The following is a 24968-nucleotide window of genomic DNA, read 5'->3' as shown; positions in this document are numbered from 1 at the left end:
ATATATGTATATATATATATATATATAGCTATTAAGAACACTTTGGCCTGTTAATATAAGGGAAATTGTATATCATCTAAAACTATGAAATAAAAATCAGGATGCTTTAAAGAAACCCTAAAAATGGATTTAAAAAGCTGACAAGGAGTTCAATATTCTGGCATCGAGACTGCTTATTTTCATAAAATGCAATTTTTAAATGTTCACTTTCCTCTGTTCACATAAAGATTGATCAATCTCATTCAGTCCTGCCTGCATTGGTTTGATGATCAAAACAGGCATTCTTTCTTCCTCATGACAGGAAGGGCTTTTTAAGCAGACCGAGCACAAAAGCTTTTCCTCTTAATCTCCCCATTTTGACATAAGTGAATAATAACCGTCCATCCACCCCAACCAGATCTTATTCAAATGGATATGAAAATCTCTTTTGGAAATGTATTAATGCTCCAGTTCTAAGATACCTTAGGGAAAGTGCTATAGTGTAAAGTCTAAAAAATCAGAAATCCACCCCTGTTTTGCATGTGGGAGGCAGACAAGACAATCATTTATTGTGGAGAAAAAAGGTATGCTCTACTGGGCTGTTACAAAAGCTGTAATTTTATTTTGAAGTTCTCAAGTTTTGTTCTCCTGGTTTACGGTTTTTATGTTAAAATTATGGCTTTGTAATGGGTTGTGAGGCACACTTTATGCACTATCATAATTATAAGCTATTACAGTTCATTCTTTGTATCAGGATGGTTTTATGGACATTTAAATGAAATTTCTGACAATGAAGCTCCATCTCTAATAGTACTACATTATGGCTACACCTGGTGGTATGCAGGCTCTCGGTTTTTCTGTTATAAACCATTGTAGGGAGAAGGATGGGATTTAAAATCTCAGCTGCTTGCCTGGCACTGCGCTCCAGCAGGACATGTAGATTTATCAATCCATTTGTATTTAAATAACTTTTATGCTTTTTGCCTCACCAAACTACAAAACCATCAAAGAGAAAAATCACCCTAGCGCTTTCAAGTTCTTTTTGTCAAGGAAGACACCTGAAAGCTTGAAAACATAAAACACAGTGCGTCACTCATCCTTTCCCTTGACATCTTGCTGCTTATTTTCTCTAATATGTTTACATATAAGAAATGATCTGTTAGCATGTGCCAGGGCCGTTTTTCCACAGTATTTATGATATTTACTGTGCTTTTGGTCTCTTCTTTCTTTCTTTCTTTTTTTTTTTTTTAAAGATTTTATTTATTTATTTGACAGAGAGAGAGACACAGCGAGAGAGGGAACACAAGCAGGGGGAGCTGGAGAGGGAGAAGCAGGCTCCCCGCAGAGCAGGGAGCCCGATGCGGGGCTCGATCCCAGGACCTGGAATCATGACCCGAGCTGAAGGCAGACGCTTAACGACTGAGCCACCCAGGCGCCCCTGGTCTCTTATTTCTTATTTAAAGGCTGTTGAAGACAGGCATCTTATTCACAATCTTCTACAATTGAGCATTCGATGAGAACACCTTTTTCCAGCTGAGGTGTTGGCTGAGTAGACTCTTGGATAAGGTGTAATTAATAATTTTAAACATCCTATGTGGCAGTAGAGTCTTATTTTGGGTGATAAAGTAGCCAAGGTTTCAATAGCTTTGTAAAGGAATTCCACTGAAGTTGACTCAGAATTGCGTAGCAATATGAAAATGAAATTAAGTACCGAATGCCAAATTTCCACTTCAAATGACCTTCAAGAAAAAAAAAAAAACTAAGAAAATCCAATTGAGAAAAAAAATGCACTAAGAAGACATTATGTGCTCCCACAAAGCAAAAATGTGAGAAGAAGCACTTACTTAGGGCTCCTGTAGCCCCTTAATTCCGGCCCTATTCTGCATAGGAATTAGAGCCCATATGGTCTTCTATCAAACTGTTCCACACTGCTGGGAAAGTATTTTTTTCATCAATGTGAGCTAAGTATTTTTAAATCATTACTGAGAAAATGCAGCCTCCTAAAAAAACATAATGTATTCTTTAAAAAGAAGTCAACAGTATCACAAAAACATCTCATCCATATTTGGTTGTAGAATCTGTTTGGCTTCCCATCTAAAGGACTCCCAGTTCTTGCATATTTTAACACATACATAAAGCTGTAAATAGAGGGGTTGCAGTCTGTTTTCACTCAATGTTTTAGAATTCACTAATGAAGAGGAGAATGAGGAACTCCAAATATATGAGCAGCCCTCAGTGGATAAGGAAATGAATCCTACCAGATTGATAATTGCCCAGTAAGACTCAAATCTCAGACACCTGACCTATCTCTCTCCTACAACACAGGAAGTATCAGTGATACAAGGTTTTTTTATTGCATTGTAATTATCTACAAATAAAAATGAATCGGTTGCAAAATTTCGGACATTGAAACAATCATTTTGACTGATTTTGTGCTAGAGGAAATATCTGGTTAATTGCTTGGCCATAAGCATTGATTTGGTGGTTGAAGTTATATTTATATTAAAGCTCTCTTGTGCTGTATACATAGCCCAAGTGAATGTCAAGAAAATTACTTATGTATATCTCTAAAAGAACACTCAGCTCTTTAAACCAATTAGGCATAATATTTCTGGGCAGTTATTCTTGTTGATTATGTTGGTTCATGTGTGAAAAGTGAAGGATAAGACCTGTGAATCAAATTGTGTTTTTCTAACCTCTACTTGAGTTTACACATCACAGAAACTGTCAGGCTAATGCTGAGAAAGGAAGGGCAATTTCTTTGCATAGAGTTGCTTGGGTAAGTTTTAGAAAGCATATGCAGAGTACAAACAATACTAGTTAGAAAAACAGAAAAGGCTAAAAATATCAGGAGTAAAATCATTCTACTATCTACCACCAGAAATATTTAGAAAGACTGGTACATTATTCCTTATGCATTAACTGTGATTATGCTTCCAGAATTATATAATATTAGGAAAACTTGCACTCCCAAATAGTGTTTCCCAACTTCTCTTATAAGAAGTAACTGGGGAACTTATTAAAACAAATAAACAAAAAGCAAATTTCGGGGTTGCTCACTTGGAGATTCTGGAAATCTGTTTATCTGTTTTTGTGTTTTAATAAGCTCCCCCTTCCCTATGCCCCATGATTCTTAGCATCTGAGAAGTTTGAGCAAAATTATTCTAAAACTACTGATGAGGAAAATGAAGGCTAATAGCTTCCCAAATCTGTAAAGCACAATGAAAATTTAAATTATCAATTTTTTCTTAAAAGTAAGTAGTTGGTCGTACTTAATTTAATAGTTAAGATTCTATACTACACACCTCTAAAGGGCATGTTGGCAACTAGCAGAATAAAGTGATGGGAAATAGAGAGGGAATTAAAGCTATTTTGGTGGTCTAGCACCTCTTCCCATCATTTTCATACAATGTATGTAAGAACATGTATTTTTCATTCTTTAAATCTTTGTTTCAACTACCAGCTAACCTTAGTTTATCTTCACAATGGCTGAAAAGGAATATAAGAGGATCACTCTCGCTTTTTAAATTTATTTTCCTGAATACCCTCCAACAAGACTATTTGTAATGAAGCATCCACAAATTTGCCCCTGTCATCTCGGCCTTGATCAGTCTTACTTCTAATTTAAGCAATCATTATCATCAGTGAGGACCCCAGAGAAATCAGCAAACCCCTGAATACAAAGGCATTAGGCGTAGGCATGCCAAAGCTCTTCTAAGGTCAGAGATTTATTTTAATAAAACCAAATTATCAGTGGTTTCTGAGAAACATAAATTACTTGGAATATAAGCATTTTTCACCTTTTCAATGAGGAAAGATAACTATCTTTACTAATTTTATTATGAAAAGCCTCTTTTTAAAAAATTTTATTGACAAATAATTGACAAATATGCTGGTATATATTTAAAGTGTACAACATGATGATTTGATATACATAAACATCGAGGAATGATTACCAAAATCAAGATAATTAACACATCCATCATCTCATTTAGTTAACACTGTGTGTGTGTGTCTGCATTGTGAGAATGCTTAAGATCTACTCTCAGCGACTTCCAAGTATAAAATATCGTATTAGTAACCATAGTCACCATGCTGTGCGTTAGATCCTTGGAACTTACTCTTCTTATAAATGAAAATGTAAACTTTGGAACTATATCACTCCATTTTTGTCTTCCCTTAGCCCCTAGAACCCACCATTCTATTCTGTGTTTCTATTAAATCAGGAGTTTGCTTTGTTTTGTTTTTTGCTTGTGTTTGTGTTTTGTTTAAAGATTTCACCTATAAGTGAAGTATTTGTCTTTCTCTGTCTTACATCACTTAGCATGTCCTCCAGATTCATCCATGTTGTCACAAATGGCAAAAAAGAAAAAAAAAATTGTTGTCACAGATTTTTTTTTTATCCATTCATTTGCCAAAGGCATTTAATTTGTTCCCATATCTTGGCTCTTGTGAATAATGCTGTAATGAACGTGGGTGTGCAGATATCTCTTTGAGATGTTGATTTTAATTCTTTCAAATAGATATATATCCAGGAATGGGAGTGCTGGATCATATGGTAGCCTCTTCCATGCCCCCCACATGTCTTGCAGTTCTGAGTTTGTCTGTTGCATTCCTTGCAATAGGGTAGGGTAGTCAGGAAGAATGCATGGACCTTTGGAGGGACAATTTAAGGTAATGGAGGAGGCACCCAACAGTGATTTAAACACTTCATAATTTTGCTAGTCCTGAGTAAGCAGTATTTCTTATTCTAATCAGAAGTTTTATAGGTTGCTAAGCCTGGGACACCTTGCTTCTAAAGCAGTTTTTGGTTTGTTTGTGTATTTGCTTGCTTGTATATTTATCACTCAGGAAACACAATATGTGACTCTTCTAGGTCTTCTCTCTTTATTTTTTCATATGTATTTTCCTGTTACTCTTGCTGATTCTTTTTTTTTTTTTAAAGATTTTATTTATTTATTTGAGACAGAGAATGAGATACAGAGAGTATGAGAGAGAGGAGGGTCAGAGGGAGAAGCAGACTCCCTGCCGAGCAGGGAGCCTGATGCGGGACTCGATCCCGGGACTCCAGGATCATGACCTGAGCCGAAGGCAGTCGCTTAACCAACTGAGCCACCCAGGCGCCCCTCTTGCTGATTCTTTTTCTGTCATGAATGGATTTCTTTTCAGTCACTTGCATCTCTTGCCTAGTGTCAACTCAGCTTTCTATTGCTCTTTTGGTGGAAGGAAGACTTAAATATCTTCCTTACAGTTTTAGACGCTGTTTGTGCAGGCTGCTGTGAACATTTAAGAGAAAATGGCAGATCTCTGTAGCCTTTCTCTATTCTTTTCATCAACAATATTCCCCCAATACCTTGAATTTTACCAAGTGTTCTATCTGGTAAATGTCTGTAAATTTATGTAAATGCCTATAAAGTAAAGGTGTAAAACTTAATAAGAATGATGAAATCCTTGTAATATCATTGGAATATGAAGTCTAACAACAGTTTTGGGATGCTTATGTATTTTTTAGGAACCAATAATCTCTCATGGAGGTGCTTCTGAGCCAAATAAGAATGTTCTAACAGCGAGGGTAGATAGGGCAACTGTCTGGAGATCCGTCTTGCAGATGGTTACTAAAATCTCATATTTTAGAGATGTCCTTGAAGTTTCATGAGCCCACCAGCTATTCCAGAGGCTGCCTGAGTGTGACAGTTCATTTTAGTAAGATGAGCTCTGTTGGGGAGGAAAATTTTTCTTATATTCTTCAAATATTCTTCTGGTTGGTCTAAGAATTAAATTAACATGAGACAGATTAATAGAAGGAAAATAAATTTAATTTTGTACATATGGGAACCCCACATACATGAGAGGTTCAAAGATAGGTAAAATGGGGTATGTATAACATCCTGAGCTAAGAAATGGGATAGGGGCCTGGGGCTTCAAAGGGTAGGTAGGAGGGTAAGTCACAGGGCAATAAGAATGACATTTGGTAATTAAATGTTTGTCTTGCCATATGGATGGGTCACTCAGATAAAATTTATCTCTGGTAATAACTCTTTTAGGGATAGACCTGCAATTTAGACTCTTCTAGGAAGCAAAGGGAAGGGCAAAAGTTTCTCTTGAGCCCACAGGGTCTCATTGCCTTCAGCTCAAAATAGTCTGCATGCAAAATGACATATTTTAGGGAAACTTGTTCTGAGCTCCTTCAGCTCCAAACATCATCATGGCTTACATGTCCTCATTGCTTTATCAACTTCAAATGAGCAAGCAAAATCCAATGCCTGGGGGGAAAGAATTGTACCCCAGAAACATGTAAACTAGCACAGACTCTAGGGATAAGAGGGTTTTTCTAAATTAGAGATAGCCTGATATGCGATAACTAACACTAGTTTGTAAATGAGAAAATATATTCATAGAATCTAAATGGCCCAAAGTAAAAGAAGCTATATTTTACACAAGAATTAAAACAAAAAGTAAAATAATTATCTGAAAAATATGCGTACACTGATTCAAAAAACACAAACCATATTTACATTTAATGACATAACAATTATCATTAATGTAGCTTGGGGACTGGGGAGCCATAATAAGGGCTTTATTTATTAACTGCATGAATAATTTTCTTTTCTACTTCTTTTAAAATGTAGAAACATGATCAGAAGAAATATAATTAGAAATCAGAGTGTCCAAATTTTAATGAAGTCTTGAGCAGCTCAGGTTTCTTTCCTACTTAAAAGTTTTTTAAAAATGAAAGAGAAAAGAATTTAGAGATGACTTTCTGATATAATTAGCTTTTAACCTGTACTTCTGAAATCTGCTATGGTCTATTGTAATATATTATGTAAGTGAATCAAGATAAATAATATTTTTTCTATAAAAAAGAGGAGAGGGACAAATGGCTTAGAAGTCTTGAAATGTGAATTATGCCAATTGGTCCTTTGGGAAATATCTTAGTTCAAACTGATCTCCTTGGGAAATAGTGAATCTCTTTGCTTAATAAGCATAATGTGAATTTTATATAGTACAGAAGCTGTGGTCAAAGAGGATACGGACATGCTGCAGAGCTTTTAAAGCTAAGAATTTCTGAGAAGAATGAAGACCATGCTGGTTGGAAAAAAAAGTCTCTGTGAAACCACATTCTTACCTTTCTTCTTAAGACATAGCTGAATATTTGAAATCTATACGTTTTAAGTTCCTCTGAAAGAATACTGTTCTAATTTTACAAAAGTTATACTCTGACAAAGAAATGTAAAAACTGGTGAAGATGAAGCTGCAAACTCTGCTCTCTAAGGCTGAAAACAGTAACTTTACTGATGGAAAATTCTGGAAGTTTCAGAATCTTGCCTTGTCAATTGACTCAAAAGAGACTCAGGGGATGATTTCTAAAGTCTTGAGTGAATAAAGCTGAAAGACTTTTTAAAATACGCTGTGATTAAGAAAAAACCATTCTATTTGGATAAAGTAAGAGCTTTTATATACCTTTCTACTATAAATACTAGCCCAAAGGCATGAATTTTGTATCTACTTTATACTCTTCAAATCAAATCCATTTTGACTTGTACAGAAGTTGGAGCAAGGTGCAAAGGCAATAGAAATGTCACTGTGAGTTTTGTCCATTATAATTTTTACAGAAATAGGCTTTGCAATCTCTTTCCCCACTTCTCCCTGCAGAAATTTAAAGGATGTCTTTGGGGGACAAGAGCCAGAATAAGGAGTACTTAGAGACTCAGAGCACTTGATGACCCGTAACAGTGGCATTTCTGATCATGCACATGGACTATATTACTGATTCTCAAAACAGACTATGACAGGAGTACCTGGGTGGCAAAGCCAGTTAAGCGACCAGCTCAGATCCTGATCTCAGGGTCCTGAGATCGAGCCCCGTGCTGAGCTCTGCTCTCAGTGCGGAGTCTACCTAAATTTCACTCTCCTTCTGCCCCTACAGCCTCCCTGCACTGGCTCACACTCAATCTCTAAAATAAATAAATGAATCTTAAAAAAAAAACAGACCCTGACAACTCACCCACTTTAGGTCTATGTGGTCAATAATCAACACATGCAATTGCTATTATCAAGTGTTCCTGACACCTGCCACTTTCAAAACTCTGTCCTATGCATTGTAAAGGTATTATTTAAATATATTTGTTTGCAAGATACAGGTCCATGACATCCCTTTAAGTCACTGTTGAGTTAGAAACCTGACCATGAAGCTGAGATCCTGAGTTACCCTATCTCTCACCATCACATTTATTAACAATGTTACCCCCTGCCATCACCTTCTTAACAATGACACTAACAGCGCTCCTGGTTCTTGCCTTTCAGTTAATTCTCAGAATGCATTTCCCAGGGAACCATGTTTCTGTGTGTTTCTTTTATTGTTCAGATGTTCATGTTTTAGATACACACTGGAACTCACTCATACACTTTTAGTTACTTCACTTAATCCTGTGCTTTTGGGGGGCTGTCAATGGATTAGTAATAAATGAAAGCACACGTTTCATAACCATACCGGCCCAATTCCCAAATTCTAATATTTACCAGCTATGTAGCAGTGAGAAAACTGTTAAACATCTCTAAGCCTGTTTGTTCTTCTAGAAAATAGGTATGATAGCATCTATCTCATAAGGTAATTAATTGGATGGGTTATAAGATAATAACTTATATAAAGCACTTAACATGGTGCTTGGCACTTGGAAAGTACTCAATTTATATCTAAAAAAATCTATATTTAATACCTAAGCTACTCTCCAATAGAAAGGAAGTGCATTGAGAAATGGTGTTAACTTTTCTACTTCACCACTGAAGTAGACACACAACACTCCAGATGGTTGAAGCTACAACAATCATCAACACATTGGTGGAAGGCTACTCTGTGGTGTAACTGTGACCACAACTCCTCAGTATAGACCCAGGCAGGTCAGGATTAGGAGACAAATGAACCGAGTCATGCAAGTACAGCAAAGGATTCTGACTTTATTCACAATTTAGATATTTTGTTCAATATAGAGTTTTTCTGTGTTAATTTTAGATCTTTTTAAATACTGAATTAAAATATTATTTATCTTGATTACTGATTTTTTTGGTGCCCCCTTAAATTGCATCTCCTGGGCGAATGCCTCTCTCACCTCACCTTGGTCCCAATCCTGGCTCCTGAGTCTTCTGTTCCCTCTCTCTTCGCATTTAGAATGGTGTGAGCTCCCTTTTCCCTCAAGCTGGCTTCCATCAGTGGATTAGGCTACCCCCCAGGGTCATTGCTGACCCTTCAGATTCACCATCAGCAGTCACTAGCAAATCCTCCTATGCTATGAAATTGAGTACACTCTTAGCTTAGTTTATGGGCTTGGTATGAGGCAGTATCCCCGCCCACGCACACATTCCTGAACCTTACTGAGTTATGTGGCAATTAGAAAGGACTCTCACCCAAGTCTCCAGCACATTCCTGAGAGAGAAAGGGGGTCAATGATCTTTTACTCCTCCGAACATCAAAAAGCTCATCCAATAGCAAGTTACAAGTTACTGTCCCATGTCCTATGAAAAGCTGGACTCTGAATGCTAGAAAAAGTAATAAAATATCTAAATTCCGTCCTCAGAGAAGATTGGGCATTTGGAAGAAAATTGACACAATATTTACAGAATGCTTTCGATCCCTCAGCATTGTCATCATTTTCTGTTATCAGCCCCATTTGATAAGCTAAAAAATTGAGGGACAGAGAGATTTCTTTATAAAGAATTTCTGTGGAAATTCTAATCAAAGCTATAAAATGCATTTTCAGAAATATTATTTTTTACATCTGAGTTTTTTTAGTTCTTTTCTCAGCCTCTGCAATTATTTTGCCTGAGGTGCTGTCCCATTTCCAGCTTAGGAAGAATAAAAGGTATCACGAGGCTTTCACGTGTCATGGGTTACACTACCCAGTCCCGCCTGCAGACAACCACTTACTCTTAGTCAAGCCAAAGACCTGGGTCAGGTATAGGGTGACCTATTATCCTGGTTTCAGTGCCAAAAGTCAGGCAACCCAGGCAAACCAGAGTGGTTGGTCACCTTTGTCACTAACCACAAATATCCTCCACATTGCAAATGCACATTGATTTTCTTTCCTTGTTGTTCTTCCTGGTTAATTTACTTTTTTAGTAATTGGCACTAAATAGAGTGGTTTAATTTCAGCACTGATATTAAGAATCATCATTACTCTTGGCAAATACTTTGAACTTAAATGAAAAGCGATGGACCTTTGAAATACCAAAGAAAACCACGGGGAAAAGTATGAAAAGTAACTTGTACCTCACTTGTCAGAAAACAATCAATAAATTAATGATGCAAAAAGTTAAAGACACTTTAAATATACATCATGAAATTCTAATTATAAAACAACCTGCTTAAGACACAGATTAGAGCGTGTTAATGTTCCAGGAAAATCTCTGGGCTATCTCCCCATTGCCTGTCTTGCTGGCTAAAACTCACACTTAATTATTCACTCATTTCACATTCATTGACCACCTCTTCCATGCAACACACTGTATAGTTGTTGAGACTATAAAGACAAATAAGACAGTTCAGGTTTATGGCTCAGAAAGGGGGACTAATATAAATAAATTCATGTACTATAGATGAAAAGATGCCATAGCTAAAGTTTGTATAGCTGGAGAAAACAAAAAGGCACGGAAAAGTTCATTTCCAGGAACATCCGTCCCAAATTGGCCAATATTTTCTGAACTTCAAAGTCTTTTCTAATGCTCTGCCTATGATATACTCCCTCTGTTTCTGCACATCTTAAAATTCTACACATAGCCAAATGGAAAAGTTCAGGAAGCATATCCTCACCCCCAGTCAAGATTTACTGCTCATTTATCTACAATTCCACAACAATTAGAATTTATTTTAGTATAGCATATTTGTTAATGTATTTATGTTTGATTATATGTATACATATATATGCACACACACATATATATTTTAAGATTTTATTTATTTACTTTAAAGAAAAAGAACATGTGAGCAGGGCATGAGGGGCAGAGGAGGAGGGAGAGAGAGAGTGCTCAAGAAGACTCCCCACTGAGCGCAGAGCCAGACTCCAGCTCCATTTCACCACCCTGAGATCATGACCAAGAGTCCGGCGTTTAAATGACTGAGCCAACCAGGCATCCCAGTTATATATATATATATATATTTTTTTTAAATGACAGTTAGCTTACACTATATACAAAATACATTATAAACATATTAGAGCACTAAATATGTAAAAATCAACAGAAAAAAATTAGGCAATATTTCTTAGAATGGAGAGAATTTTTGAAGCACTACAGCCATGAAACAAAGATCATGAAGACAAAATATCAGTTAGAACTCTGGTTGCATTTAATAAAAACCCCATGAAATTAGTTTAAGCTGAAAGGGGGAATTTTTTATACATATATTGAGATGGAAGGGCAAGAATGTGGCTGAACTGCAGAAATAGCTAGAAGGAGAGAGGTGCACCCCATTAAGATTTTTTTTCTAGCTCTGCTCTTCTCTATGCGTCTCCTTCGTTCTCCTCATGGCACATGGTTTCCCCCATTTCTCTAATCAACATGGTGGAAGGCAGTGTGCCAACAGCTTCAGAACTTTCAATCCTGTGGCTTGGATACCTGAAAAGAGATGGACTCACTTTCTCTTGGTCCTGGGACAAAAGTCCAGCAAAAGAAACATTAGCATATGTTGAAACACTCAGCTGTCACCATAGCGTAACATGGCTGCTCCTGCCTCATGACAAGAATGGTACAGAAGCATGCGTGGGAAGCAGTTTCCAAAAAGAAGAGAAAGAGTAACTATTTTCACCATAAAAATATAGCAGGAAGGGAAGAATGAATGGGGGGGAAATCAGAGGGGGAGACGAACCATGAGCGACTATGGACTCTGAGAAACAAACTGAGGGTTCTAGAGGGGAGGGGGATGGGGGGATGGGTTAGCCTGGTGGTGGGTATTAAAGAGGGCACGTACTGCATGGAGCACTGGGTGTTATATGCAAGCAATGAATCATGGAACACTACATCAAAAACTAGTGATGTAAATGTATGGTGATTAACATAATAAAAAAAGATGTGTTGATTAACAAAAAAATATATAGGTTGAATTACATAAAAATATAAAATTTTCATAATCAGAAAAAGAAGTTAAATAAAATTAAAGGCACAGCAAAACTTTCATAATAAGGAAAAAAATGTTCAATAAAATTGAAGGCATAGCAAACTAGAAAAAGTATCAGAAAGAATTATGGGCAGATAATTTCCTTCCCTAATGCATAAATGCATAAGATAAATATGGATACCCCATTCAAAATGGGCAAGGACCAGGATTTAAGAATGGGCAAAGGAACAAATACAGTGAAATACAACAGGACATTTCAAGAAAATGTTCAGCTTCATTAATATTCAATGAAATGTGAATGTAAATAACCATCAGTTGCAAAGGTTTTGCCTAGGGAATTGATTTCTTTTTATTTACAATGCCTAGAAATTCAGAGAAATGTGCACTTTCATGTACTCATGGTAGGCATGTAAATTGATGCAATCTTTCTTGAGGATGATTAGATAATATAGATCAAAATCTTTAAAAACCAACATATTATTAAACCCTGGATGTCATATAAAAGAATTGAGGAAATAAAGGGGAAAAAATATTATTTTTTTCACAAGGATATACTTATTGAAGCATTATCTTTGATAGCAAAGAATTGGAAATAAAGATGTTTAACAATAGAGTTATCTAAACAAACTTTTGTTTTTGAGATGGAATATTATACATCACTAAAATTATATTTAATAAATATTAAATAACATAGAGAATGCCATTAAGAGAAAAAGCACAAAAATATATTTTATATGCAATATGATTCTACTATAGATCCACATACTACAAAAAAATCATTGAAAGGAAATACAGCTAAAGTTTGATATTGTTAACTCTGAGTGGTAGAATTTTAAATTATTGTTTTTTTCTTTTATGTATATATTAAACTTTACATAACACAGTTAAGCTGCTTTGTTTTAAATTAGAAAAAAGAAATATTTAAAGAAACTTCAAATTCTGAAATTTAGAAATGACTAACTTTTAAGCCAATCAGGAAATAATGCATTATTTTAAGAATAGCTATAAAATAACAAAAATGCAAAAACATCTTTTAAAATAGGTGAAATACAGCCAGATCTATGTGAAAATGTAAATACGCAAACCCAAATGCTTTAATAAATAAAAAGTATAGATACTTTTATAAGTTTTTAACAATTGAAATGACAGAAAGTACAATTTAGATATAAGGGGAGATCCAGGAAAGTCACACCAATGCTTATTTTCTAATTTTTCAAAAAAGGCAAACAAACTGATTTCTTGGCATTTATCATGAGGGAAGGGTAACTGCTTCCTTACACTAGATATTTTTCATGTCTTTCCCCGACATAATAGTATGAAAATCAATATACTTGACATTCAGGCTCATATTTTAAAAATTTGTGAGCTTAAAACAACACTGATATAATTATATCATGGCTTATGCCTTTAATTCAATTATAGCCAATGCAATAAACAAAACAGAGATGGTGGATATTTAGAGATGATTACTTTATGAGAAAACTCAACAAATAAGCAGAAAATTAAGTATTTAATTATAGTTCAGGAAGGCTAGTAGATGTAGATACACACAGAAAACTACAGTCAATTATAATACCTGTCAATTTTTCCTCAGTGAGGTTGGGGAATAAGATAAAATCAGTAATAACAAAAAAGTACATATTATAAAAGATCAAACTCAACTATCAAGAAAAGCCCTCTAAAATATCTAGAAAAATATATTTATGTGTGACTTGTTTCTGAAAACTATAAAATAAAACTAATAAATATAAATATCTTGATATAAATGCCTATGTTCTTAGATAGAAAGATAGGATTTTTTTTATTTCCAAAAAATGATGTATACATTTAATGATATTCTCAAAAGAATTTCAATAAATAAGTAGGCAAAATTTTTCAAGAAAATCTTATATAAGAGAGGTAATTTAGGAAGACGTGTCCATTTACCCAGCAAGTGTTAAAACTAGTATTCATACAATATACTAGGCAGAAAGGTCAACAGAACAGAATAGTCAGGAACTTAAATTAGGTACTAACTCAGTATGCGATGAAGGTGGTATAACACATCAGTAGGTAATTATATACATCAGTAGGTAATTATATATATAGCATAATTATGTTAGCTTTCCCCCCTAATAGCGCACACCAGAATAAATTTCAAAAGGACTAAATAACTAACTATAAAGAGTAAAAATCTTTTTTGAAATCCTGAGTAATTATGTATGTGAATATTTATCAATTTGGTGGATAGAAGAGGAACTTCTAATCATAAACATTCCAACAGTCCCACTGGGTTAGATTCCGTTACTTTAACAAATGACTTCCTCCCAAACAGAGGCTTTAAATAACCAAAGGGGTTTTCTTGCTGTAATGGCCATAATGAGTTTGTTGCAGGCTCTGCTCCTCCAGCCCTCCCTCTGGATCCCAGGCTGAGGGAGCAACTGTTACCTATCTTGTCCCAGTCACTGAGACAGAGGGAAATGGAAAAAAGCTCTGAAGGTTCTCTTGGTGGCAGTTTAGCCCTCTGTCCAGGAAGTGACATAGGTTATTTTGTTCACAAGTCACTGAACAGAACTAGTCACCCAGCCCCATCCAACCCCAAGTTAGGTGCAATTCCCTCATACATTCAGAGGAAAAGAACCAGAAGTATTAGTAACTGCTGCAAATGTTTCATGTTCCAAGAAGAAAAAAATCAATATATTTAGCATTATAAAAATTTAAACATTTCTCTGCCTAAAAATCTAACCATCATTAAAAGCTGAATAATAAACTGGGAAATATTTGCAATAAAAATGTCAAAGACTTTAAATCCTTATGAGTAAGAGAGTAACTTACATCAATAACAAAAACAATTATATCTCAAAATACTAAAAAAAAAAAGGGCACAGGACAGGAACAAGTAATTTAAAATTACAGACATACAAATAGGTAGTAAATAAGTTTTAAAAATTAAATTCATCCATATTCAAAGGCATGCATATTAAAGCAATAATGAATACTTTCTGCTACAAACTAAATTAAAAGTCATACAGATTCTTGGGAGGTTGCAGTTCAGTTGGACATTTCTACACAATGGATACAAAGTACTTATACAAGTTAGCTTTCCCTTCCGCATGGCAGTTTAGCAATGTTTAACAAAAGCTTAAATGGTTTATAACTTAGGACCTAATAAATATACTTCAAAGTATTTTTGTTTCTCGCAGCAAATGTCAATCATAATAGGATTCATAACAGTGAAGAATCAGTGCCAACTTACCAAAAAAATAAATAAATAGAAGGTGAAACTGATTAAGGAAGCCATGATATATCCAATGAAATATTAGACAACCACTAAAAATAAGGCTTGTTTTCAGGGGGAGATGCCTATGGTACAGTGTTTGTGAAAATGCCAGGGAATAATAAGATAGTATCATCTTAATTATTTCAAAGAAAATTCAGATATATATGGGAATAAAATGGAGGGAAAATCACCAAACTATTAATAATAATTGTTTCACACCGGCATGATTATATTTTGTTGTGTTTCCCTTTCTTTCAACTTTTGCCCAATTTATATGTTTTTAAAACAAAATTATTTAGAAAAGAAAACAATGTTTACTCACATAGCAGACAGTGGTATTTATTATGGGAGTTCACAGAGTACAGCATATTTAAAAATATATGTAAATGAGCAGCAAAGAGAATTTCCAGAGTTTAGTACTTTTAAAATAAGCGGTGCACACTTCCCAAAGTTCCAATTGGTGGCATTCAATACACAGATCCTTCTGTGACATAACATTTAACTGTGCTTTATTTTTGATCAACTTGTAGTTTTCCTGGATACATATAATAGTCAAGTTTATCTCTCTTCATCTGGGACCTAAATGTTTCACAAAAAGATTTTCTCTGAGAAGTAACTTCCATAGAGCTTATTCATTATTTATGTCCATGCAAACTGTTCATTTTATAGTGTTGGACCTTAGAATGTGACTGTGAGCAAATCTGGGAGGTTATGCTCAACTCAGATACCTTCTGGACTAGCATCCTTGAACAGTAGTAAACAGAATTTCAGTTTGAGACTCTTTAAATGATGTGGGTCATAGTAAACATGTGAGTGTTTAAATCAGACTCTAACTCTTTTTGTTGTTCTAAAATACTATTGTTGCCTAGTTCACCATTTTGTACAATTTTTAAGTCAGTAAACAAAAAATTTTATAAATGTGTCAAATAAATATGCATAGAGGTTAAAAAAACTAATAGAAAATAATAAGAAAGGAAAAAGAAAATGTAGCAAAGGACTTTGTATTTAAAATATTTACATTAAAAATAATAATAAAATAAATAAAATATTTACATTAAATGTCAAGGACTTGCATTCTGTCCACAACATATCTTTGAGATGATTGATTAGGGGTGCCTTGGTGGTTTAGTCAGTTAAGCGTCTGCCTTCAGCTTAGGTCATGATCCCAGGGTCCTGGGATCGAGCCCTGCCTGGGGCTCTATACTCAACGGGGTACTTCTCTCTTGCTTGTGATCTCTCTCTCAAATAACTAAATAAAATCTTAAAAAAAAAAAAAAAAAAGATGACTTCTTCTGGGGCACTTGAGTGGCTCAGTCAGTTGAGCATCTTTTTTTTTTTAAAGATTTTATTTATTTATTTGACAGAGAGAGACACAGCGAGAGAAGGAACACAAACAGGGGGAATAGGAGAGGGAGAAGCCGGCTTCCCTCTGAGCAGGGAGCCGGATGCGGGGCTCCATCCCAGGACACTGGGATCATGACCTGAGCCAAAGGCAGCTGCTTAACGACTGAGCCACCCAGGTGCCCCAAGCATCTGGCTCTTGATTTCAGTTCAGATCATGGTTTCAGGGTCCTGGGATCAAGCTGAGGGTGAGCTCTGTGTTCAGCGGGGAATCTGCTTGATTTTCTCTCCCTCTGCCCCTCCCCCCTCATACGTGCATGCGCTCTCTCTCTAATAAATAAATAAATCTTTAAAAACAAATAAGTAAAAAAACTAAAGATTACTTTTTCATAAAATACAGACCATATTTTTGCTTAGATTATTGTTTTAAATGGAAAAAGGGGGTAAAAATTGACATTATAAATCTAATACTAATTTTTCAAAAAGCAAAGTCATCATCAGAGAGTTGATATTTCTGATCAAGAACCTAGTGTCCAATTTTCATTAAAATGAGCACCAAAACAATATTTAAGACTGCAAATTATTTTTGTCAGTCCCAAAGAGAGCAGGTCACTGGATCAAATTTTTCCCAGAATGTGTGTTTCTCAGGATAGAAATTCCACTGTATATCCCAATTACAAGGAAAACTTTCCTATCATCGAATGAATGAGAATCCCTGGGCTGACCGGAGTCAAATTGCTTCTTTACTGTAGGATTTCTGAGAGACTCTTACATGTTATTGTGCAGTGTGGATTTCCAAAAAGAAATGTTTCCTAAACATTCTTGACCACTCAACTTCCTTTTGCGTGTAGCATCTCATGGGTGACTTCTGTGCACACATTGGTAAATACTGCTCTGTCAGAGCTGTGAACTTACTTCCAGTTGTTCTGGTCGGACAACAGTTCTCCTCTTTAGCAGCAATATTTCCTTTTCAGCAAGGAGAGATTTCACCTTGAGAAATAGCAGAAATAGGGGGGAAGAAAACTAGACAGTTGTGCTGAAGTGTATTACACAGCTTCAAGAACTACAAGTTGTGAACTTGGCATATTCCATTTATTTAGTAAGTAGAAAATGAAATTTGAGACTTTTCGTATGAATGTGTCATTTAAATGAGGTGTTACAAGCTTAAAATCTAACTGCTCTCAACAGACATGAGAGCGATCACAGAATTTCATAAAAGTTTGGCATGAATCCTTTAGCAATATTCCCGGTTCTTGCCTGAAATCTGCAGCTGAATAGGAGATGAACCATTCCTTCAAGGTGTTAAGGTGCTGGCAGCCTGAGGCAAGTGAGCCTTTAAGAAAGGGTCCGAGTTTTGAAAGTGCTTGGGGATCATACGCCATGATTGTTGGGAGAAAGGAAGCATTCACTGCTAAAAAGGCCGAAAGAAGGAAATCAGGCAGTCTCTACATGCCTCAACAACCACCCTCCCTCTCTCCAACACTCTCATAAGCCTCTCTATCTTGCCATACTACTATGCCAATTATGCCAACATACTGTACTAAGTATGCCAACATATTACTTCATTAGGTGGGGTGTTAAGGCACAAAGAGACTCAACTCAATTGGATGGGCATTGTTTGGGGACAATGTACTCTGCCCAAATCAAGACATTTAGTCCTGGCAGAAGGCAAGGATCAATAAACATCATCCCTACCCTCAAAGAACAGTTAGACTCCCAGCTTATGATTTTACACCAAAATGAATTCCCCAAATATGCACTAGATTATACGTTATCAAAAGAGAGGGAAGAGTTCACCTCTGGCTGGAAGAATCAGAAAAGACTCCACATGGGAGGGGACAAAGAGTGGGCTTCTTATTCTGTTATGAATAATTGACTACTGTACATAGTTTCCTTTTCTGTAATCTCTCACCACTCGACTGGAAGCCCTGCTGATGGCATGAACCAAGTGCTTCCATCTTTGTATCCTCCACTGCTGCCAGCATCATAGATATCAATAGATGGCCAATCATGTTTGATGAATCAAATTAAACTGAATATTGAATATCACTAGAATAGAGTACCTTTGGCTTTGGATATATTATTTTTCTTTTTTAATGTGCAACTCAAATTTATTAAGAAAAATTACTGGCAGCATGTGCTAAACTGCCCATAACCCATAGCCTTTCCCTTAACCGGCCTTTCCCATAACTGCTACCATCTGAAGCATCTCAGAAATTCCTTACTCTAAAACATACTTTCTTCCACCTTAAATGTCATTCCTCCTGTACTCATGCAGCTCTCTGAAACATCACAGAGAGTTTGGATGTGGTTCTTGGATCAGGGGTGACATCAAACCCCATTCCCCCTCTTCAAAGGACACCAATATCTGAAGACACTTGTAGAAGGTTTGGGCAACAGCCCTACCATTGAGGCTGTCCTTACCTACAACTTTGTCCATAATCAGGACTTCATGAAAGGTAAAAATTCAGGTACCCCTCGTCCATTCATTCTCCATTAAGTCATAGAACATCTGCTTCCCATCCAAATTCACCTAGCATGAAATCTTTACCAAGATGGTATCAGTCTCCAAAACTAAAACAGGAAGAGGTAAGCTGAGTGGGGAAGAGAGTATTATCTAAGGGAATCTTAGAATTTAAATGTGTAGCCTTGAAATTAAAGGTGCAGTAAATACAGGCTTATAGTAATTTGCTTATGATGTAATAAACTAGAATTATGGATGTGGCAATAAAGAGAGGCAATATAATACTGTATATTTAAGGAGCAGCCATCAGCAAAGGAATACATCAAATTGCCATCTTGTTTTCTGTTGATAGCTTCTGGAATGGTTATTATTCCACAGGAATGCAAAACAGGAGTCAACACTATTGAAGCTTTCCATTTCTTGATTGCCCTTCTTTCCTGCATGACCTCGCAATTTGTCACAATGAGCACACAACAGCTAGTTAAGGGAGTAAGCGAGGTTTATTAGAATATGTGTAATAATAAAACTTGCCCCTGTCTATTAAGACTAAGACAGGAAAATGTAATTAACAAAGAAATCCAATGTGTTGTGTGGTAGAGTTACTTGCTTTTTTTTGCCAAATCAAGTCAGAGAGCTAAAGATTGTTAATTGAAATATTAAATAAAATAACAGTTTACAAAGGGGGAAAATACGGTAATTAAGAGCATCCACTACTGAAATTTTCTCAAGACAATTGTGATACTGTATGGATTTCCTATGGCTGCTGCAACAAATGACAAAAAAGTGTGTGGCTTAAAACAATAGATATCTATTCCCTCACAGTTCTGGAGCCCAGAAGTCCAAAATCAAGTTGTTAACAGGGTCCAATTTCCTCTGAAGGCTCCAGGAAAGATTCAGTTCCTTGCCTCCTCCAGCTGCTGATGGCTCCAGACATTTCTTGGTTTCTGACTGAATCATTCCAATTTCTGCCACTCTCCATCTACTCTTGCTCTTGGGTGTTGTCAACCCAGTCTTATGGCTTTAAATACCACCTAGACATAAACTTCAGTGATGACTCCCAAATTTCTATCTCTAGACCAGACCTCTCCAATAAAATCCAGACCAATATAGGTGACCTCTTAGTTGACATCTCCACTCAGATTTGTAACAAGCAGCACATGGTATTCATGTTCCAAATCAAGCACCTACTCTTTTTCTTCATCTCTGTGAATGGCAATTTCAGACCAAAAGCCTGATGTCATTCCTGACTCTTTTCTTCTTACTTATAGTTGATCAGCAAGTCCTGCCAGCTCTACCTTCAATTTTTATTTAGAATTTGGCCAGTTTTTGCCATACCCCCACACTCTGCTCATCTATACCAAACCACCTCTCATCAGTTACCTGGATTATCACAGTGCCTGTGGTTATAGTCATCTGATATTATAGTGGCTTTGGTAGCAGATCTCTGCCTTTTCTCTTGCCCCTCTCCTCCCTTCATTCTATTCATAGTACTGAAAATGGGGTGAGTGTTAAGAACCCAGTGCCATGTGTGTCTCCTTTGCTCTCACATGACTACCACACTCACAAAACTTCTGGTCTGCACATTTCTGGTCACCAAATGGGTGGGTGTTCTCCCACACCAAGCAATTCTCTGTGACATCTGCTGGGTGTCCTATAGTTTATCTCAATTCTGAAACTGCCTACCTGGAGATAGTATTAGACTTCACAGGATAAGGGCTCAGTCCCATGAGACTGCTCTGCCACTTTAGGTACCAATAGCTAGTAGGTCCCCAGGTAACTCACAACTGCTACCTAATTCACTTGCAAGTCAGAGGTTTCCATGACTTCCTCTTCCTTGGATTTGATTATTTGCTAGAGCAGCTCACAGAACTCAGGGAAACACATACTTATATTTGTCAGTTTATTAAAGGATACAGATGAACAACCAGATGAAAAGATACATAGGGCAAGGCTTAAGAGGGTACCAAGCACAGGAGCTTCTGTTCCCATGGAGTTGGGATATATCACCCTCTTGGTATGTGGATATTTTCACCAACCTGGAAGCTCTCTGAACCCCATCCTTCAGGCCATTTATGGATGCTTCATTACATAAGCATGATTGATGCACCCACTGACCATTGGCAGTTGGTTCCACTCTAGCTTCTCTCCCCATCTTGGAGGTCAGAGGGTGGAACTGAGAGTTCCCAATCCTCTAATCATATGGTTGGTTCTCTGGTCTGGGCAACCAGCCCCCCTTCCTTAGGTGGGACTCCCAAATCACCTCATCAACATGACAAAAGACAACTTTGTTGCTCTTATCACTTAGGAAATTCCAAGGGCTTTAGGAGCTCTGCACCAAAAGAGGATGAAGACCAATATATATTTCTTATTAGAGATCACAGTGTCACATAGGGTGATCCTCTTGAAATACGTCATTTCTCTACTGTACTCAAAACCCTCCAGTGACTTCCAATCTGACTCAGAATAAAATCCAGGGTCTTATTATGGCGTATAAGACCCTCTGTGATATGCTCTAATCCACCCCCATCACTACCCTAAACTCATCTTCTACCAGTCCAGACCAGGCTCACCCACCTTCATTCTCACCACTCCTCAAAATTAAAACCAGGCAGCTCCCACCTTAGAACATGTTGTTCCCTCGGACTGGAATGCTCTTCTCTCAATATCTTCAGGACAGTTTCCTCGCTCCCTGCAGGTTCTTACTTCAAAGTTGCTCTCTTCATGAGATCTTTCCTGGCCTCCTACCCTAACATGTCAACTCCCTTCTTCCTGTTCATGATCAGCTCCCCTTTTAGCATGTAAAGCCAAAAGTCAGATTTCTGTCTATTTTGTTTACTATTGTATCCCCAGAACCAAGTACAGTGTCTGGCTCATAGGAGGCTGGCATTTTGTAAATAAATAGCTAAATGAGCAAATGATTTAGTAAATGAATGAATGAGTTCTTCAGTAGAGTCGTAGACATGGCATACACAATCAGTTAAAGTAGAACAACAAAAAAAAAACCCTAAATATATGTAAGGATATAATGTTATTACATTTCCAAAAGGTATTATTGTAAATATGTTATTAGAACATTACTTTGGGTTTACCTTAGGTATCTTTGCAAACAGCCCAGCAGTCAGTCTTAGCCTTGACTTAGCCTTAGTCTAAGCCTTGACTGCTTTTTACCTATAACAATCATGTTTTTGACCCAACAGGAGGTGGGTTTGTGAATATGACCAAATTCTCTTGGAAGTCTAGATGGAATTATGTGACACAAAACCACAAGTTCTCACTTGCACCCTCTGTGTCCACCACTATCCTTTATTAAAGGCAACCTGTTACTTGTGCAGGAGGTAGCCATCTCTGGTTTCCATCTATGTCTACGTGGTCACAAAACAAAACTGCCTGTCTTGGCCTGACCTTGTTGGTACAGGATCTACCCAACAGAGAGAAACGCACCTGTGGTGATGGAACTGTGTTACCTGATTCTGTATTGAGATTTCAAGTGAGTTTTTCTTTGCCTACCTCAAACCACTGTACCATAAATTTAGGATCTTGTTGGAAGAGAATTTTACATGCATAGATATGATTTCCATTAAAATTGTCCATTTTAAATTTCAAAGCCCTTGAGGTAAAAAAAAAAAAAAAAAAAGATTCATATCTTAGCTCAGGCTGCTATAACAATCTCACAGACCTGATGGCTTAAACAATAGACACTATTTCTCACAGTTCTGGAGGCTAAGAAATCTCAGTCAAGGCATTGGCACAGCTAATGTCTGGTGAGGACTTCTTTCCTGCCTTGTAGACAGCTGTCTTCTCTTCTGTCTTCACATGGAGGGGTGAAAGAGAGAGAGAGAGGCATTTACCTTAGCAGAAAAGGGCAAGGCAGGTGGGGCAAAGGGAGGAACAAAAGAAGGAACCAGGTAGGAATTCCTCCTCTTGAAACCATGGCACCCATGTGTACAAATGACTGAGGCCAGAAGTTGACTACATGGAGAGCCCCAAAGATTTGAAATGTCTCATTGACAAGCCCACACCTACAAATGAAAATATATATATATATATCACGCATGCGTCACTCTACTCCTATCAAAGATTCTGCAATTCAGTGTTGTTGAATGTGAAGTTAGGAGGAGGAGGAGAGAGGAAGTGGCTAATGCTTATAAGCCTGCTCCCTTAGGAGGAACTGGAATGGCTCCCATCAATAATTGTCCTGTCTCTATCAGATTTCACTTTCCTGGAACTTCCTCAGTTCTCTCTATGCCTCACTTCACAGGCAGGTTCTTGGTATTCAGCAGCAACCCTTCCTAAGGCAAAAAGGAGAGTGTGGTGGGGTGTTAAGCTAATGACAACATTTATAATGCTTATTTGATGCCAGAAAGAAAGAAAATTGCCCCAAAATGACAAAACAAAGTTCACCTACACACTACATACACACATAATAAAAACACTTATCATTCTCTTAAACTCGGGAACATTCAGCTTTATGTAAAAAATAACTATATACCAAAGGCACAATTTTGAGGTGAGCAGGCAGTTCTATAACAAATGTTAATTCCTCTTTATCCATGTGTAATAATACTAACTTATTTCTGGGGCATGATTAAGTTTTCAGGGCACCATCTGTGCATTATAACATTTCCTTTATAGAGAAATCCTCTAAAGTAAGCAAATAAGCATTATAAACCCACACTTAGAGATGAAGGGCATCAGAAATAATTTGATGAAGTGAATACATATATATATAAATCAATTATATATAGTTCTCTACATGATAATGATGTGAGCTAATTCTCTATAATAAATATTATATTTAATATATAAATATATAAAATAATAATGTATAGTATAATATAACATGTATTTTAAAAATCTATGTATAGATTGGAGAATCAAACAGCTGAGTTTGTCACAAATAAGGCATGGGGACTTTGAATAAGGTAGGCAAAGTGTGTGTGTCTCAGTTCACTTATTCATGCATAAAAACAGAAATACTACCTCCTACATGGAATGTTAAAAGGCTTAAATGAAATATTACCAAAGAGCTATTTCATAGTAACTTTCTTCCCAATATTTAAAATTCCTCCTCAAAGAGGAACTAGTTGGACCAAGGTCCAAAGTTCAGAATTTTTGATTCCCATTCTGGTGTGTATTTCTTCTTACCAGCCTGCTTATGCAGATGAGTGGTGCTTACATTTGAGCCAATGACTGATTATTTCCTAAATAGTTATAGGCTGAACATCTTAAGTGACTTTGATCTCAGTAAGGATGGTGATTCTGAACAAGATACATTCTCTCTTCTTAAGGGTTCTCACCGTGTGCATGAGGAGATAAACAGATTTTTTAAAAATGCTAATAATTATTGTGAAGGTCCTAACACCAAAGAGTTTCTGAACTTAAGACTGGGCTATTCTAATTGTGGATCAGCTTGACATCTATCTTCTTCTATTATCTAAGCTTATCACCTCACTGTGGAGCGTCCACTTAATAGTTGTGAGAGAAACTGAGAGTACCCCCAAAGAACCTACTTAGCACTGTCTGAGAAAAAAGCAAACAAAAAAACAATGTCACATAAAAGCAAAATTTTTCCTAACATGGATTTCAGAATAAGTGTCCAGTAGGAATCTGTAGGTAAAGGTTAACATGGTCTCATACCATGGTCACACAGTGTTCAACTCTGGTCTCTCAGAGAACAGAAAAATGATCTCTGCATGAGTATCTCATATCATCAGTCCAAAAGCCAGAGACATTTCCAAAGGAAGCCAAAGTAGTTCCGTACAAACTTTCTCAGCTTTTGCAACCTGACATTGCAATTGATTATTTAATAGAGAAAGTCA

General features: G+C 36.6%; 1 protein-coding gene across 8 annotated transcripts in view; it reads left to right on the top strand.

Moving 5' to 3' along the window:
• The window catches only part of GRIK1 (glutamate ionotropic receptor kainate type subunit 1), a 383844-nt gene that overhangs the window by 212425 nt on the left and 146451 nt on the right, over positions 1–24968 (top strand). The gene's annotated exons all lie outside the window — the stretch shown is intronic.

The sequence above is a fragment of the Mirounga leonina genome, unplaced genomic scaffold, assembly GCF_011800145.1.
Source record: "Mirounga leonina isolate KUSES-001 unplaced genomic scaffold, KU_Mleo_1.0 Mir_172, whole genome shotgun sequence".
Lineage (NCBI taxonomy): Eukaryota > Metazoa > Chordata > Mammalia > Carnivora > Phocidae > Mirounga > Mirounga leonina.
Note: the sequence above shows the minus strand (reverse complement) of the source record. Positions and strands in the feature narration are given on the sequence as shown.